Source organism: Phyllobates terribilis, unplaced genomic scaffold, assembly GCF_046119375.1.
Source record: "Phyllobates terribilis strain yellow unplaced genomic scaffold, ASM4611937v1 Scaffold_12__6_contigs__length_324123572, whole genome shotgun sequence".
NCBI classification, from domain to species: domain Eukaryota; kingdom Metazoa; phylum Chordata; class Amphibia; order Anura; family Dendrobatidae; genus Phyllobates; species Phyllobates terribilis.
Genome location: NW_027362772.1, coordinates 96,071,974 through 96,090,141, shown reverse-complemented (window position 1 = coordinate 96,090,141; position 18,168 = coordinate 96,071,974).

Genomic DNA, 18,168 nt, shown 5'->3' with positions numbered 1-18,168 from the left:
ATGACGGAGGTGCAGTGGTGACCTGGCGGTGTCTGCCCTGTGCACATGATGACGGAGGTGCAGTGGTGACCTGGCGGTGTCCGCCCTGTGCACATGATGACGGAGGTGCAGTGGTGACCTGGCGGTGTCCGCCCTGTGCACATGATGACGGAGGTGCAGTGGTGACCTGGCGGTGTCTGCCCTGTGCACATGATGATGGAGGTGCAGTGGTGACCTGGCAGTGTCCGCCCTGTGCTCATGATGATGGAGGTGCAGTGGTGACCTGGCGGTGTCTGCTCTGTTCACATGATGACGGAGGTGCAGTGGTGACCTGGCGGTGTCTGCCCTGAGCACATGATGACGGAGGTGCAGTGGTGACCTGGCGGTGTCCGCCCTGTGCTCATGATGATGGAGATGCAGTGGTGACCTGGCGGTGTCTGCTCTGTGCTCATGATGACGGAGGTGCAGTGGTGACCTGGCGGTGTCTGCTCTGTGCACATGATGATGGAGGTGCAGTGGTGACCTGGCGGTGTCCGCCCTGTGCACATGATGACGGAGGTGCAGTGGTGACCTGGCGGTGTCTGCCCTGTGCACATGATGACGGAGGTGCAGTGGTGACCTGTCGGGGTCTGCTCTGTGCTCATGATGATGGAGGTGCAGTGGTGACCTGGCGGAGTCTGCTCTCTACACATGATGACGGAGGTGCAGTGGTGACCTGGCGGTGTCCGCCCTGTGCACATGATGACGGAGGTGCAGTGTTGACCTGGCGGTGTCTGCTCGGTGCACATGATGATGGAGGTGCAGTGGTGACCTGGCGGTGTCTGCTCAGTGCACATGTTGATGGAGGTGCAGTGGTGACCTGGCGGTGTCTGCTCGGTGCACATGATGACGGAGGTGCAGTGGTGACCTCGCGGTGTCTGCTCTGTGCACATGATGATGGAGGTGCAGTGGTGACCTGGCGGTGTCTGCTCTGTGCACATGATGATGGAGGTGCAGTGGTGACCTGGCGGTGTCTGCTCGGTGCACATGATGACGGAGGTGCAGTGGTGACCTGGCGGTGTCTGCCCTGTGCACATGATGACGGAGGTGCAGTGGTGACCTGTCGGGGTCTGCTCTGTGCTCATGATGATGGAGGTGCAGTGGTGACCTGGCGGAGTCTGCTCTCTACACATGATGACGGAGGTGCAGTGGTGACCTGGCGGTGTCCGCCCTGTGCACATGATGACGGAGGTGCAGTGTTGACCTGGCGGTGTCTGCTCGGTGCACATGATGATGGAGGTGCAGTGGTGACCTGGCGGTGTCTGCTCTGTGCACATGTTGATGGAGGTGCAGTGGTGACCTGGCGGTGTCTGCTCGGTGCACATGATGACGGAGGTGCAGTGGTGACCTCGCGGTGTCTGCTCTGTGCACATGATGATGGAGGTGCAGTGGTGACCTGGCGGTGTCTGCTCTGTGCACATGATGACGGAGGTGCAGTGGTGACCTGGCGGTGTCCGCCCTGTGCACATGATGACGGAGGTGCAGTGGTGACCTGGCGGTGTCCGCCCTGTGCACATGATGACGGAGGTGCAGTGGTGACCTGGCGGTGTCCGCCCTGTGCTCATGATGATGGAGGTGCAGTGGTGACCTGGTGGTGTCTGCCCTGTGCTCATGATGACGGAGGTGCAGTGGTGACCTGGCGGTGTCTGCCCTGTGCATGATGACGGAGGTGCAGTGGTGACCTGGCGGTGTCTGCCCTGTGCACATGACGGAGGTGCAGTGGTGACCTGGCGGTGTCCGCCCTGTGCACATGATGACGGAGGTGCAGTGGTGACCTGGCGGTGTCCGCCCTGTGCACATGATGACGGAGGTGTAGTGGTGATCTGGCGGTGTCTGTCCTGTGCACATGATGACGGAGGTGCAGTGGTGACCTGGCGGTGTCCGCCCTGTGCTCATGATGATGGAGGTGCAGTGGTGACCTGGCGGTGTCCGCCCTGTGCTCATGATGACGGAGGTGCAGTGGTGACCTGGCGGTGTCCGCCCTGTGCACATGATGACGGAGGTGCAGTGGTGACCTGGCGGTGTCTGCCCTGTGCACATGATGACGGAGGTGCAGTGGTGACCTGGCGGTGTCCGTCCTGTGCACATGATGACGGAGGTGCAGTGGTGACCTGGTGGTGTCTGCCCTGTGCTCATGATGACGGAGGTGCAGTAGTGACCTGGTGGTGTCTGCCCTGTGCTCATGATGACGGAGGTGCAGTGGTGACCTGGCGGTGTCTGCCCTGTGCACATGATGACGGAGGTGCAGTGGTGACCTGGCGGTGTCTGCCCTGTGCACATGATGACGCAGGTGCAGTGGTGACCTGGCGGTGTCCGCCTTGTGCACATGATGACGGAGGTGCAGTGGTGACCTGGCGGTGTCCGCCCTGTGCACATGATGACGGAGGTGCAGTGGCGATCTGGCGGTGTCTGCCCTGTGCACATGATGACGGAGGTGCAGTGGTGACCTGGCGGTGTCCGCCCTGTGCTCATGATGATGGAGGTGCAGTGGTGACCTGGCGGTGTCCGCCCTGTGCTCATGATGACGGAGGTGCAGTGGTGACCTGGCGGTGTCTGCCCTGTGCACATGATGACGGAGGTGCAGTGGTGACCTGGCGGTGTCCGCCCTGTGCACATGATGACGGAGGTGCAGTGGTGACCTGGCGGTGTCCGCCCTGTGCACATGATGACGGAGCTGCAGTGGTGACCTGGCGGTGTCTGCCCTGTGCACATGATGATGGAGGTGCAGTGGTGACCTGGCAGTGTCCGCCCTGTGCTCATGATGATGGAGGTGCAGTGGTGACCTGGCGGTGTCTGCTCTGTGCACATGATGACGGAGGTGCAGTGGTGACCTGGCGGTGTCTGCCCTGAGCACATGATGACGGAGGTGCAGTGGTGACCTGGCGGTGTCCGCCCTGTGCTCATGATGATGGAGATGCAGTGGTGACCTGGCGGTGTCTGCTCTGTGCTCATGATGACGGAGGTGCAGTGGTGACCTGGCGGTGTCTGCTCTGTGCACATGATGATGGAGGTGCAGTGGTGACCTGGCGGTGTCCGCCCTGTGCACATGATGACGGAGGTGCAGTGGTGACCTGGCGGTGTCTGCCCTGTGCACATGATGACGGAGGTGCAGTGGTGACCTGTCGGGGTCTTATCTGTGCTCATGATGATGGAGGTGCAGTGGTGACCTGGCGGAGTCTGCTCTCTACACATGATGACGGAGGTGCAGTGGTGACCTGGCGGTGTCCGCCCTGTGCACATGATGACGGAGGTGCAGTGTTGACCTGGCGGTGTCTGCTCGGTGCACATGATGATGGAGGTGCAGTGGTGACCTGGCGGTGTCTGCTCTGTGCACATGTTGATGGAGGTGCAGTGGTGACCTGGCGGTGTCTGCTCGGTGCACATGATGACGGAGGTGCAGTGGTGACCTCGCGGTGTCTGCTCTGTGCACATGATGATGGAGGTGCAGTGGTGACCTGGCGGTGTCTGCTCTGTGCACATGATGATGGAGGTGCAGTGGTGACCTGGCGGTGTCTGCTCGGTGCACATGATGACGGAGGTGCAGTGGTGACCTGGCGGTATCTGCCCTGTGCACATGATGACGGAGGTGCAGTGGTGACCTGTCGGGGTCTGCTCTGTGCTCATGATGATGGAGGTGCAGTGGTGACCTGGCGGAGTCTGCTCTCTACACATGATGACGGAGGTGCAGTGGTGACCTGGTGGTGTCCGCCCTGTGCACATGATGACGGAGGTGCAGTGTTGACCTGGCGGTGTCTCCTCGGTGCACATGATGATGGAGGTGCAGTGGTGACCTGGCGGTGTCTGCTCTGTGCACATGTTGATGGAGGTGCAGTGGTGACCTGGCGGTGTCTGCTCGGTGCACATGATGACGGAGGTGCAGTGGTGACCTCGCGGTGTCTGCTCTGTGCACATGATGATGGAGGTGCAGTGGTGACCTGGCGGTGTCTGCTCTGTGCACATGATGACGGAGGTGCAGTGGTGACCTGGCGGTGTCCGCCCTGTGCACATGATGGCGGAGGTGCAGTGGTGACCTGGCGGTGTCCGCCCTGTGCACATGATGACGGAGGTGCAGTGGTGACCTGGCGGTGTCCGCCCTGTGCTCATGATGATGGAGGTGCAGTGGTGACCTGGTGGTGTCTGCCCTGTGCTCATGATGACGGAGGTGCAGTGGTGACCTGGCGGTGTCTGCCCTGTGCACGATGACGGAGGTGCAGTGGTGACCTGGCGGTGTCTGCCCTGTGCACATGACGGAGGTGCAGTGGTGACCTGGCGGTGTCCGCCCTGTGCACATGATGACGGAGGTGCAGTGGTGACCTGGCGGTGTCCGCCCTGTGCACATGATGACGGAGGTGCAGTGGTGATCTGGCGGTGTCTGCCCTGTGCACATGATGACGGAGGTGCAGTGGTGACCTGGCGGTGTCCGCCCTGTGCTCATGATGATGGAGGTGCAGTGGTGACCTGGCGGTGTCCGCCCTGTGCTCATGATGACGGAGGTGCAGTGGTGACCTGGCGGTGTCCGCCCTGTGCACATGATGACGGAGGTGCAGTGGTGACCTGGCGGTGTCTGCCCTGTGCACATGATGACGGAGGTGCAGTGGTGACCTGGCGGTGTCCGTCCTGTGCACATGATGACGGAGGTGCAGTGGTGACCTGGTGGTGTCTGCCCTGTGCTCATGATGACGGAGGTGCAGTGGTGACCTGGTGGTGTCTGCCCTGTGCTCATGATGACGGAAGTGCAGTGGTGACCTGGCGGTGTCTGCCCTGTGCACATGATGACGGAGGTGCAGTGGTGACCTGGCGGTGTCTGCCCTGTGCACATGATGACGGAGGTGCAGTGGTGACCTGGCGGTGTCCGCCCTGTGCACATGATGACGGAGGTGCAGTGGTGACCTGGCGGTGTCCGCCCTGTGCACATGATGACGGAGGTGCAGTGGCGATCTGGCGGTGTCTGCCCTGTGCACATGATGACGGAGGTGCAGTGGTGACCTGGCGGTGTCCGCCCTGTGCTCATGATGATGGAGGTGCAGTGGTGACCTGCGGTGTCCGCCCTGTGCTCATGATGACGGAGGTGCAGTGGTGACCTGGCGGTGTCTGCCCTGTGCACATGATGACGGAGGTGCAGTGGTGACCTGGCGGTGTCCGCCCTGTGCACATGATGACGGAGGTGCAGTGGTGACCTGGCGGTGTCCGCCCTGTGCACATGATGACGGAGGTGCAGTGGTGACCTGGCGGTGTCTGCCCTGTGCACATGATGATGGAGGTGCAGTGGTGACCTGGCAGTGTCCGCCCTGTGCTCATGATGATGGAGGTGCAGTGGTGACCTGGCGGTGTCTGCTCTGTGCACATGATGACGGAGGTGCAGTGGTGACCTGGCGGTGTCTGCCCTGAGCACATGATGACGGAGGTGCAGTGGTGACCTGGCGGTGTCCGCCCTGTGCTCATGATGATGGAGATGCAGTGGTGACCTGGCGGTGTCTGCCCTGTGCTCATGATGACGGAGGTGCAGTGGTGACCTGGCGGTGTCTGCTCTGTGCACATGATGATGGAGGTGCAGTGGTGACCTGGCGGTGTCCGCCCTGTGCACATGATGACGGAGGTGTAGTGGTGACCTGGCGGTGTCTGCCCTGTGCACATGATGACGGAGGTGCAGTGGTGACCTGTCGGGGTCTGCTCTGTGCTCATGATGATGGAGGTGCAGTGGTGACCTGGCGGAGTCTGCTCTCTACACATGATGACGGAGGTGCAGTGGTGACCTGGCGGTGTCCGCCCTGTGCACATGATGACGGAGGTGCAGTGTTGACCTGGCGGTGTCTGCTCGGTGCACATGATGATGGAGGTGCAGTGGTGACCTGGCGGTGTCTGCTCTGTGCACATGTTGATGGAGGTGCAGTGGTGACCTGGCGGTGTCTGCTCGGTGCACATGATGACGGAGGTGCAGTGGTGACCTTGCGGTGTCTGCTCTGTGCACATGATGATGGAGGTGCAGTGGTGACCTGGCGGTGTCTGCTCTGTGCACATGATGATGGAGGTGCAGTGGTGACCTGGCGGTGTCTGCTCGGTGCACATGATGACGGAGGTGCAGTGGTGACCTGGCGGTGTCTGCCCTGTGCACATGATGACGGAGGTGCAGTGGTGACCTGTCGGGGTCTGCTCTGTGCTCATGATGATGGAGGTGCAGTGGTGACCTGGCGGAGTCTGCTCTCTACACATGATGACGGAGGTGCAGTGGTGACCTGGCGGTGTCCGCCCTGTGCACATGATGACGGAGGTGCAGTGTTGACCTGGCGGTGTCTGCTCGGTGCACATGATGATGGAGGTGCAGTGGTGACCTGGCGGTGTCTGCTCTGTGCACATGTTGATGGAGGTGCAGTGGTGACCTGGCGGTGTCTGCTCGGTGCACATGATGACGGAGGTGCAGTGGTGACCTCGCGGTGTCTGCTCTGTGCACATGATGATGGAGGTGCAGTGGTGACCTGGCGGTGTCTGCTCTGTGCACATGATGATGGAGGTGCAGTGGTGACCTGGCGGTGTCTGCTCGGTGCACATGATGACGGAGGTGCAGTGGTGACCTGGCGGTGTCTGCCCTGTGCACATGATGACGGAGGTGCAGTGGTGACCTGTCGGGGTCTGCTCTGTGCTCATGATGATGGAGGTGCAGTGGTGACCTGGCGGAGTCTGCTCTCTACACATGATGACGGAGGTGCAGTGGTGACCTGGCGGTGTCCGCCCTGTGCACATGATGACGGAGGTGCAGTGTTGACCTGGCGGTGTCTGCTCGGTGCACATGATGATGGAGGTGCAGTGGTGACCTGGCGGTGTCTGCTCTGTGCACATGTTGATGGAGGTGCAGTGGTGACCTGGCGGTGTCTGCTCGGTGCACATGATGACGGAGGTGCAGTGGTGACCTCGCGGTGTCTGCTCTGTGCACATGATGATGGAGGTGCAGTGGTGACCTGGCGGTGTCTGCTCTGTGCACATGATGACGGAGGTGCAGTGGTGACCTGGCGGTGTCCGCCCTGTGCACATGATGACGGAGGTGCAGTGGTGACCTGGCGGTGTCCGCCCTGTGCACATGATGACGGAGGTGCAGTGGTGACCTGGCGGTGTCCGCCCTGTGCTCATGATGATGGAGGTGCAGTGGTGACCTGGTGGTGTCTGCCCTGTGCTCATGATGACGGAGGTGCAGTGGTGACCTGGCGGTGTCTGCCCTGTGCACGATGACGGAGGTGCAGTGGTGACCTGGCGGTGTCTGCCCTGTGCACATGACGGAGGTGCAGTGGTGACCTGGCGGTGTCCGCCCTGTGCACATGATGACGGAGGTGCAGTGGTGACCTGGCGGTGTCCGCCCTGTGCACATGATGACGGAGGTGCAGTGGTGATCTGGCGGTGTCTGCCCTGTGCACATGATGACGGAGGTGCAGTGGTGACCTGGCGGTGTCCGCCCTGTGCTCATGATGATGGAGGTGCAGTGGTGACCTGGCGGTGTCCGCCCTGTGCTCATGATGACGGAGGTGCAGTGGTGACCTGGCGGTGTCCGCCCTGTGCACATGATGACGGAGGTGCAGTGGTGACCTGGCGGTGTCTGCCCTGTGCACATGATGACGGAGGTGCAGTGGTGACCTGGCGGTGTCCGCCCTGTGCACATGATGACGGAGGTGCAGTGTTGACCTGGCGGTGTCTGCTCGGTGCACATGATGATGGAGGTGCAGTGGTGACCTGGCGGTGTCTGCTCTGTGCACATGTTGATGGAGGTGCAGTGGTGACCTGGCGGTGTCTGCTCGGTGCACATGATGACGGAGGTGCAGTGGTGACCTCGCGGTGTCTGCTCTGTGCACATGATGATGGAGGTGCAGTGGTGACCTGGCGGTGTCTGCTCTGTGCACATGATGATGGAGGTGCAGTGGTGACCTGGCGGTGTCTGCTCGGTGCACATGATGACGGAGGTGCAGTGGTGACCTGGCGGTGTCTGCCCTGTGCACATGATGACGGAGGTGCAGTGGTGACCTGTCGGGGTCTGCTCTGTGCTCATGATGATGGAGGTGCAGTGGTGACCTGGCGGAGTCTGCTCTCTACACATGATGACGGAGGTGCAGTGGTGACCTGGCGGTGTCCGCCCTGTGCACATGATGACGGAGGTGCAGTGTTGACCTGGCGGTGTCTGCTCGGTGCACATGATGATGGAGGTGCAGTGGTGACCTGGCGGTGTCTGCTCTGTGCACATGTTGATGGAGGTGCAGTGGTGACCTGGCGGTGTCTGCTCGGTGCACATGATGACGGAGGTGCAGTGGTGACCTCGCGGTGTCTGCTCTGTGCACATGATGATGGAGGTGCAGTGGTGACCTGGCGGTGTCTGCTCTGTGCACATGATGACGGAGGTGCAGTGGTGACCTGGCGGTGTCCGCCCTGTGCACATGATGACGGAGGTGCAGTGGTGACCTGGCGGTGTCCGCCCTGTGCACATGATGACGGAGGTGCAGTGGTGACCTGGCGGTGTCCGCCCTGTGCTCATGATGATGGAGGTGCAGTGGTGACCTGGTGGTGTCTGCCCTGTGCTCATGATGACGGAGGTGCAGTGGTGACCTGGCGGTGTCTGCCCTGTGCACGATGACGGAGGTGCAGTGGTGACCTGGCGGTGTCTGCCCTGTGCACATGACGGAGGTGCAGTGGTGACCTGGCGGTGTCCGCCCTGTGCACATGATGACGGAGGTGCAGTGGTGACCTGGCGGTGTCCGCCCTGTGCACATGATGACGGAGGTGCAGTGGTGATCTGGCGGTGTCTGCCCTGTGCACATGATGACGGAGGTGCAGTGGTGACCTGGCGGTGTCCGCCCTGTGCTCATGATGATGGAGGTGCAGTGGTGACCTGGCGGTGTCCGCCCTGTGCTCATGATGACGGAGGTGCAGTGGTGACCTGGCGGTGTCCGCCCTGTGCACATGATGACGGAGGTGCAGTGGTGACCTGGCGGTGTCTGCCCTGTGCACATGATGACGGAGGTGCAGTGGTGACCTGGCGGTGTCCGTCCTGTGCACATGATGACGGAGGTGCAGTGGTGACCTGGTGGTGTCTGCCCTGTGCTCATGATGACGGAGGTGCAGTGGTGACCTGGTGGTGTCTGCCCTGTGCTCATGATGACGGAGGTGCAGTGGTGACCTGGCGGTGTCTGCCCTGTGCACATGATGACGGAGGTGCAGTGGTGACCTGGCGGTGTCTGCCCTGTGCACATGATGACGGAGGTGCAGTGGTGACCTGGCGGTGTCCGCCCTGTGCACATGATGACGGAGGTGCAGTGGTGACCTGGCGGTGTCCGCCCTGTGCACATGATGACGGAGGTGCAGTGGCGATCTGGCGGTGTCTGCCCTGTGCACATGATGACGGAGGTGCAGTGGTGACCTGGCGGTGTCCGCCCTGTGCTCATGATGATGGAGGTGCAGTGGTGACCTGGCGGTGTCCGCCCTGTGCTCATGATGACGGAGGTGCAGTGGTGACCTGGCGGTGTCTGCCCTGTGCACATGATGACGGAGGTGCAGTGGTGACCTGGCGGTGTCCGCCCTGTGCACATGATGACGGAGGTGCAGTGGTGACCTGGCGGTGTCCGCCCTGTGCACATGATGACGGAGGTGCAGTGGTGACCTGGCGGTGTCTGCCCTGTGCACATGATGATGGAGGTGCAGTGGTGACCTGGCGGTGTCCGCCCTGTGCTCATGATGATGGAGGTGCAGTGGTGACCTGGCGGTGTCTGCTCTGTGCACATGATGACGGAGGTGCAGTGGTGACCTGGCGGTGTCTGCCCTGAGCACATGATGACGGAGGTGCAGTGGTGACCTGGCGGTGTCCGCCCTGTGCTCATGATGATGGAGATGCAGTGGTGACCTGGCGGTGTCTGCCCTGTGCTCATGATGACGGAGGTGCAGTGGTGACCTGGCGGTGTCTGCTCTGTGCACATGATGATGGAGGTGCAGTGGTGACCTGGCGGTGTCCGCCCTGTGCACATGATGACGGAGGTGCAGTGGTGACCTGTCGGGGTCTGCTCTGTGCTCATGATGATGGAGGTGCAGTGGTGACCTGGCGGAGTCTGCTCTCTACACATGATGACGGAGGTGCAGTGGTGACCTGGCGGTGTCCGCCCTGTGCACATGATGACGGAGGTGCAGTGTTGACCTGGCGGTGTCTGCTCGGTGCACATGATGATGGAGGTGCAGTGGTGACCTGGCGGTGTCTGCTCTGTGCACATGTTGATGGAGGTGCAGTGGTGACCTGGCGGTGTCTGCTCGGTGCACATGATGACGGAGGTGCAGTGGTGACCTCGCGGTGTCTGCTCTGTGCACATGATGATGGAGGTGCAGTGGTGACCTGGCGGTGTCTGCTCTGTGCACATGATGATGGAGGTGCAGTGGTGACCTGGCGGTGTCTGCTCGGTGCACATGATGACGGAGGTGCAGTGGTGACCTGGCGGTGTCTGCCCTGTGCACATGATGACGGAGGTGCAGTGGTGACCTGTCGGGGTCTGCTCTGTGCTCATGATGATGGAGGTGCAGTGGTGACCTGGCGGAGTCTGCTCTCTACACATGATGACGGAGGTGCAGTGGTGACCTGGCGGTGTCCGCCCTGTGCACATGATGACGGAGGTGCAGTGTTGACCTGGCGGTGTCTGCTCGGTGCACATGATGATGGAGGTGCAGTGGTGACCTGGCGGTGTCTGCTCTGTGCACATGTTGATGGAGGTGCAGTGGTGACCTGGCGGTGTCTGCTCGGTGCACATGATGACGGAGGTGCAGTGGTGACCTCGCGGTGTCTGCTCTGTGCACATGATGATGGAGGTGCAGTGGTGACCTGGCGGTGTCTGCTCTGTGCACATGATGATGGAGGTGCAGTGGTGACCTGGCGGTGTCTGCTCGGTGCACATGATGACGGAGGTGCAGTGGTGACCTGGCGGTGTCTGCTCTGTGCACATGATGATGGAGGTGCAGTGGTGACCTGGCGGTGTCTGCTCTGTGCACATGATGACGGAGGTGCAGTGGTGACCTGGTGGTGTCTGCTCTGTGCACATGATGACGGAGGTGCAGTGGTGACCTGATGGTGTCTGCTCTGTGCACATGATGATGGAGGTGCAGTGGTGACCTGGCGGTGTCTGCTCTGTGCACATGATGACGGAGGTGCAGTGGTGACCTGTTGGTGTCTGCTCTGTGCACATGATGACGGAGGTGCAGTGGTGACCTGGCGGTGTCTGCTCGGTGCACATGATGACGGAGGTGCAGTGGTGACCTGATGGTGTCTGCTCTGTGCACATGATGACGGAGGTGCAGTGGTGACCTGGCGGTGTCTGCTCGGTGCACATGATGATGGAGGTGCAGTGGTGACCTGGCGGTGTCCGCCCTGTGCACATGATGATGGAGGTGCAGTGGTGACCTGGCGGTGTCTGCTCGGTGCACATGATGATGGAGGTGCAGTGGTGACCTGGCGGTGTCCGCCCTGTGCACATGATGATGGAGGTGCAGTGGTGACCTGGCGGTGTCTGCTCGGTGCACATGATGATGGAGGTGCAGTGGTGACCTGGCGGTGTCTGCCCTGTGCACATGATGATGGAGGTGCAGTGGTGACCTGGCGGTGTCTGCTCGGTGCACATGATGATGGGCGGATTCCTTCCTACATCGCAGATGATAGATTCATTGCCGCTGAGCATCAGATATCCTGCAGTGTGATAACAGATGAGACTAACATAATATTATGTCATCGTGCTGACTCAGCTGCATCCATTCCTCAGGATTTGCCCCCAGTAATGGCACATGTCCCCTCCGGGGCAAACGGGGAATATGGTGCAGGGTTTAGTATCAGCGGCCATAGGTAAATTTGTAAACAAGATGGAAGGGAAGAGTCCGGGGGCGACCATACACCAGTACTGTCCATTACACAAATCAGCAAATGTGTAAATAGTTACATGTGTTTGTTACAATGTATCCACTCTAGGCAATCCTCAATGAGCCAAACTGCCTGCTCTCCAGACTGATACATTATAAGAAACTATCAGGACAGGAGATTTATGCTGCTGCTATGTTTATCTCACAGAGGATTGTATAGACTGGAAACATTGTGGCAACCCCTCAGCTGTGTGTGCAAGACAGGTTTTCAGCTTCTGGATGATTAAGCTTTATTTGCATGATTGGAGAAGGAAGAAGACACTTTTTACATTAAGTAACCCTTTGCCTGTGGCCAGGGTGGGGGGGGGGACACTAAAATGATTTTTCTCATGACATTAGAAAAAGTTTTACAGATTTCTGACTTAAGTTTCAATTCACTTTTCTAAGTTCTCAGCTAGCAGTCACCAAATGAGATCTCTCTCGTTTGTCTGCAATCCTGCAATTTATCATAACTGGTCTGATCCATTGTAGCAAAATACCCGTGACATTCGGCAGCAGGTTTGCTGCAGAACAAGTTGTCTACACTCTATTCAATTATTTCTTCTGATCCCAAATCTTAAAAATGACAAATGAATTGAAAACCAAAGGCCCTGATCCATCACTTGTCAGTTTTTTTAAGTTTCTTTTTGTCTTGTGGAATACGTTGCCATTTTTTGCACCAAATTCTTTAATATTGTGCATGCGGGTTGATGAATTTTGCACAAATATAAAATAGCTTTTTTTTGTCTTTTGCCTTTTTGGGTTTTTTTTATGGCTAAAAATCACAGGATCGATTTAAATGTTGCACACTAGTCTTCAACTGCATAGAAATCAAATTATGCCACGGCCCCACTATCAGTATTTGGTCAGTATTCGGTCAGTGTTTTTTCTCAGGAGTGGGTGATAAATGCAGAATTGGTGAACTTGTTTCTATTATACCTTTTCTCTGATTGTTCCCCTGCCCTGAGCGGGGGGGCCCCGGAGTCTTCTGAGACTGACTGGTTGCTAGGAATCCTCGGCCTGACAAGTGAGCTTTTTACAATGTATCTCCGGCAACCAGGACTCCGTTCAGAGCCGGATCGGCTCCGTCCCACCAGCCGTCAATGGCGCCAGGACGTTCTCCTTTTCACAACTCCATATCCATAAAGAATAGAATTAAAGGGGCGCTCCGAGGAAATGTGTGGACGTGTGATTGGGACTAGTCTCTGCTGTCAGCATTGGGATCGTCCAGTCCCATCCAGCTGTCTGTGGTCGCTAGAGATATGTTGTAAAGTGCTGCGGAATATGATGGCGCTATATAAGTATAATAAATAACTGTAAGAAGCTTAATGTGTCAGTAATTCCCCAGGAACCAGGCCGTCTCAGGGCAGAGAAGAGGCGGCTGGTCAGGACCTCCTTCCACTGTGTAGGTAGAGAACCCCTTTAGTGAAAGCATTTGCCCGGAGTGTGCTGCAGGTTACGCCTCCGCCCTGGTATCTCCTGTTTGGGCACCAGGGTTGGCACCTTGTGTGTGAAGTCATGAGGAAATAATTATGATAAATGAACGGGACGTTACATAATTACTGATCAGATTCCCGCGTTATACAGGGAACAGTTTATATAGACGCCTCATTAACACAAAGCAATGAAGGCAGGTGCCAGCGGCTCCCTGTACCCACCTAGTACTGGCACCAAGGTACGTTCTGTCCCAATATTCGCCAGCCCTCCCCCCTCCCACCCTGCAGCCGACAGGTCCCATCATTGCAGCAAGCAGTATCCTACCAGCTCTCTAAGATGTTTTCTGCTTGCTGTCAGGAAATAGAAACATTCCTGGCCTAAAACTGCTCACAGCTGAGGGTTTGTTACCATCTTGTCGCTTTGTGATCAGGGGGAGGGGGGGGGGAAGAATGTTTGCAATCACTGAAAACAAGAAGAAAATGGTGAAAAAATGAAGCAAAGAATATCACAAAGTAGCAGAACCTCTATCACAGGGTGCAACTTTTACATGGACTCATATGGTGCATTATACTTATGCCTATACCATTATTACATTGCACAGCACAGCCCCCTATAGATCACATGATGTACAAGTCTGCTATAGATTACACATTGTACAGCGTAGTCCCCTATAGCCCGCACATTGTACAGCGTAGTCCCCTATAGCCAGCACATTGTACAGCGTAGTCCCCTATAGCCCACACATTGTACAGCGTAGTCCCCTATAGATCACATTGTACAGCGTAGTCCCCTATAGCCCACACATTGTACAGCGTAGTCCCCTATAGATCACATTGTACAGCGTAGTCCCCTATAGCACACACAATGTACAGCGTAGTCCCCTATAGATCACATTGTGCAGCGTAGTCCCCTATAGCCCGCACATTGTACAGCGTAGTCCCCTATAGCCCACACATTGTACAGCGTAGTCCCCTATAGATCACATTGTACAGCGTAGTCCCCCATAGCACACACATTGTACAGCGTAGTCCCCTATAGATCACATTGTACAGCGTAGTCCCCTATAGCCTGCCCATTGTACAGCGTAGTCCCCTATAGATCGCACATTGTACAGCGCAGTCCCCTATAGATAGCACACTGTACAGTGCAGTCCCCTATAGATAGCACACTGTACAGAGCAGTCTCCTATAGATCGCACACTGTACAGCGCAGTCCCCTATAGAAAGCACACCGTACAGAGCAGTCCCCTATAGAAAGCACACTGTACAGAGCAGTCTCCTATAGATCGCACACTGTACAGAGCAGTCTTCTATAGATCACGCATTATACAGAGCAGTCTCCTATAGATCACACATTATACAGAGCAGTCTCCTATAGATCACACACTGTACAGAGCAGTCTCCTATAGATCACACATTATACAGAGCAGTCTCCTATAGATCACACATTATACAGAGCAGTCTCCTATAGATCACACACTGTACAGAGCAGTCTCCTATAGATCACACATTATACAGTGCAGTCTCCTATAGATCACACACTGTACAGAGCAGTCTCCTATAGATCACACATTATACAGTGCAGTCTCCTATAGATTGCACACTGTGCGGCACAGTCCCCTATAGATCGCACACTGTACAGCGCAGTCCCTTATAGATCGCACACTGTACAGTGCAGTCCCTTATAGATCGCACACTGTACAGTGCAGTCCCCTATAGATAGCACACTGTACAGCGCAGTCCCCTATAGATCGCACACTGCACAGCGCAGTCCCCTATAGAACGCACACTGCACAGCGCAGTCCCCTATAGATCGCACACTGTACAGTGCAGTCCCCTATAGAACGCACACTGTACAGCGCAGTCCCCTATAGATCGCACATTGTACAGCGCAGTCCCCTATAGATCGCACATTGTACAGAGCAGTCTCCTATAGATCGCACACTGTACAGCGCAGTCTCCTATAGATCGCACACTGTACAGCGCAGTCCCCTATAGATCACACACTGTACAGCGCGGTCCCCTATAGATCGCACACTGTACAGTGCAGTCCCCTATAGATCGCACACGGTACAGCGTAGTCCCCCATAGATCGCACACTGTACAGCGTAGTCCCCTATAGATCGCACACTGTACAGCGCAGTACCCTATAGATCGTACATTGTACAGAGCAGTCTCCTATAGATCGCACACTGTACAGAGCAGTCCCCTATAGATAACACTGTACAGTGCAGTCCCCTATAGATCGCACACTGTACAGTGCAGTCCCCTATAGAGCGCACACTGTACAGTGCAGTCCCCTATAGATCGCACACTGTACAGTGCAGTCCCCTATAGATCACACACTGTAATGAGCAGTCCCCTATAGATCGCACACTGTACAGTGCAGTCCCCTATAGATCGCACACTGTACAGAGCAGTCCCCTATAGATCGCGCACTGTACAGTGCAGTCCCCTATAGATAGCACACTGTACAGTGCAGTCCCCTATAGATAGCACACTGTACAGCGCAGTCCCCTATAGATCACACACTGTACAGCGCAGTCAGCTCTAGTCTATATAGTGCAGCCCCTACAGATTATATACTGCAGTCTCCTATATATTGTAGTTCTCTATTGATCATATACTGTATATTGCATTCTCCTACACATTATTTAGCATATACTGTATGTTGAAGACCTATAGATTATACATATAAAGTGTTGCAGCCCTATAGATTTTATCTACATTGTATCTTTCAAGCGCCTATAGATTTCATACTATACTGAATGTGTAGCCCTATAGTTTACATATTTCCTATACTGTATCTTGCAGCCCTTAGAGATTACATATGTATATATTGTATCTTGCAGCATCTATTGATTACATGTTCCAATACTGTATGTTGTAGCCCCTTATAGATTACATCCATACACTGCATCTTGCAGTCCCCTATAGATTACACCCTATACTGTATATGTAGCAGTCTGCTATAAATTACATCCACTATACTGTATATTGCAGCCCCTGTAGCTTACATCTCCTATGCTGTATGTTGCAGCCTCCTGTGGATTACACCCTATAATGTATGCTGCATTCAATATAGATTACAACCCTATACTGTATGTTGCATTCAATATAGATTACAGACCCTATACTGTATGTTGCAGCCCCTATAGATTACAGACCCTAAATTGAATAGTTCAGCCCCTATAGATTACACACTATACTGTATCTTGCAGCCCTTGTATATTACATACTTATACTGTGTTTTGCAGTCCCTATATATTACATTCAATATAATGTATGTTGCAGCCACTATAGCTTACACACTATATGGCATCTTACAGCCCCTATAGATTACACACTATACGGCATCATGCAGCCCCTATAGATTGCACCCTATACTGAATATTGCAGCCCCTATATATTACACCCTATATGGCATCATTATTTTTGCACTGTGCGATTTATCCATTTACTTCCAGTTATTTGGGTATTTTGCTTGTTTTTGGTTTTTCCCTATATGGCATCTTTCCGACCCTATAGATTACACTCATATACTGTATATTGAAGCCCCTATAGATTACACCCTATACAGTTACTGTATCTTGCAGCCCCCTATAGATTACACCCGTATACTGGTTTTTTTTTGCAGCCCCTATAGATTATACCTTATACGGTATTGTGCAGCCTCTATAGCTTGCACCCTATACTTTATCTTGCAGCCCCTATATATTACACAGTATACTGTATGTTGCAGCCCCTATATACTACATTCAATATACGGTATCTTGCAGCCCCTATATACTACATTCAATATACGGTATCTTGCAGCCCCTATAGATTACACCCGTATGCTGTATCTTGCATCCCCCTATAGATTACACCCGTACGCTGTATCTTGCAGCCCCTATAGATTACACCCATATGCTGTATCTTGCATCCCCTATAGATTTCATCCTGTACTGTATTTTGCAGCCCCTATAGATTACACCCGTACGCTGTATCTTGCAGCCCCCTATAGATTACACAATATACTGTATCTTGAAGCCCCTATAGATTACACACTATACTGTATCTTGCAGCCCCCTATAGATTACACACTATACTGTATCTTGCAGCCCCTATAGATTACATCCGTATGCTGTATCTTGCAGCCCCCTATAGATTACACCCATACGCTGTATCTTGCAGCCCCTAGAGATTACATTCATATACTGTATATTGCAGCCCCCTATAGATTACACCCGTACGCTGTATCTTGCAGCCCTATAGATTACATCCCTGTACTGTATATTGCAGCCCCCTATAGATTACACCCGTACGCTGTATCTTGCAGCCCTATAGATTACATCTGTATGCTGTATCTTGCAGCCCCTATAGATTACACCCATACGCTGTATCTTGCAGCCCCTATAGATTACACCCGTATGCTGTATCTTGCAGCCCCTAGAGATTACATTCATATACTGTATCTTGCAGCCCCTATAGATTACATCCCTGTACTGTATATTGCAGCCCCCTATAGATTACATCCCCTGTACACCCCTATACTGTATCTTGCAGCCCCCTATAGATTACATCCCCTGTACACCCTTATACTGTATATTGCAGCCCCTATATATTACACCCTATACTGTATCTTGCAGCCCCTAGATTGCAAACCCTATATTGTATCTTGCAGCCCCCTATAGATTGCACCCTATATTGTATCTTGCAGCCCCTATAGATTGCACCCTGCAGTGTATCTTGCAGCCCCCTATAGATTGCACCTCTGTACTGTATCTTGCAGCCCCCTATAGATTGCACCCTATACTGTATCTTGCAGCCCCTATAG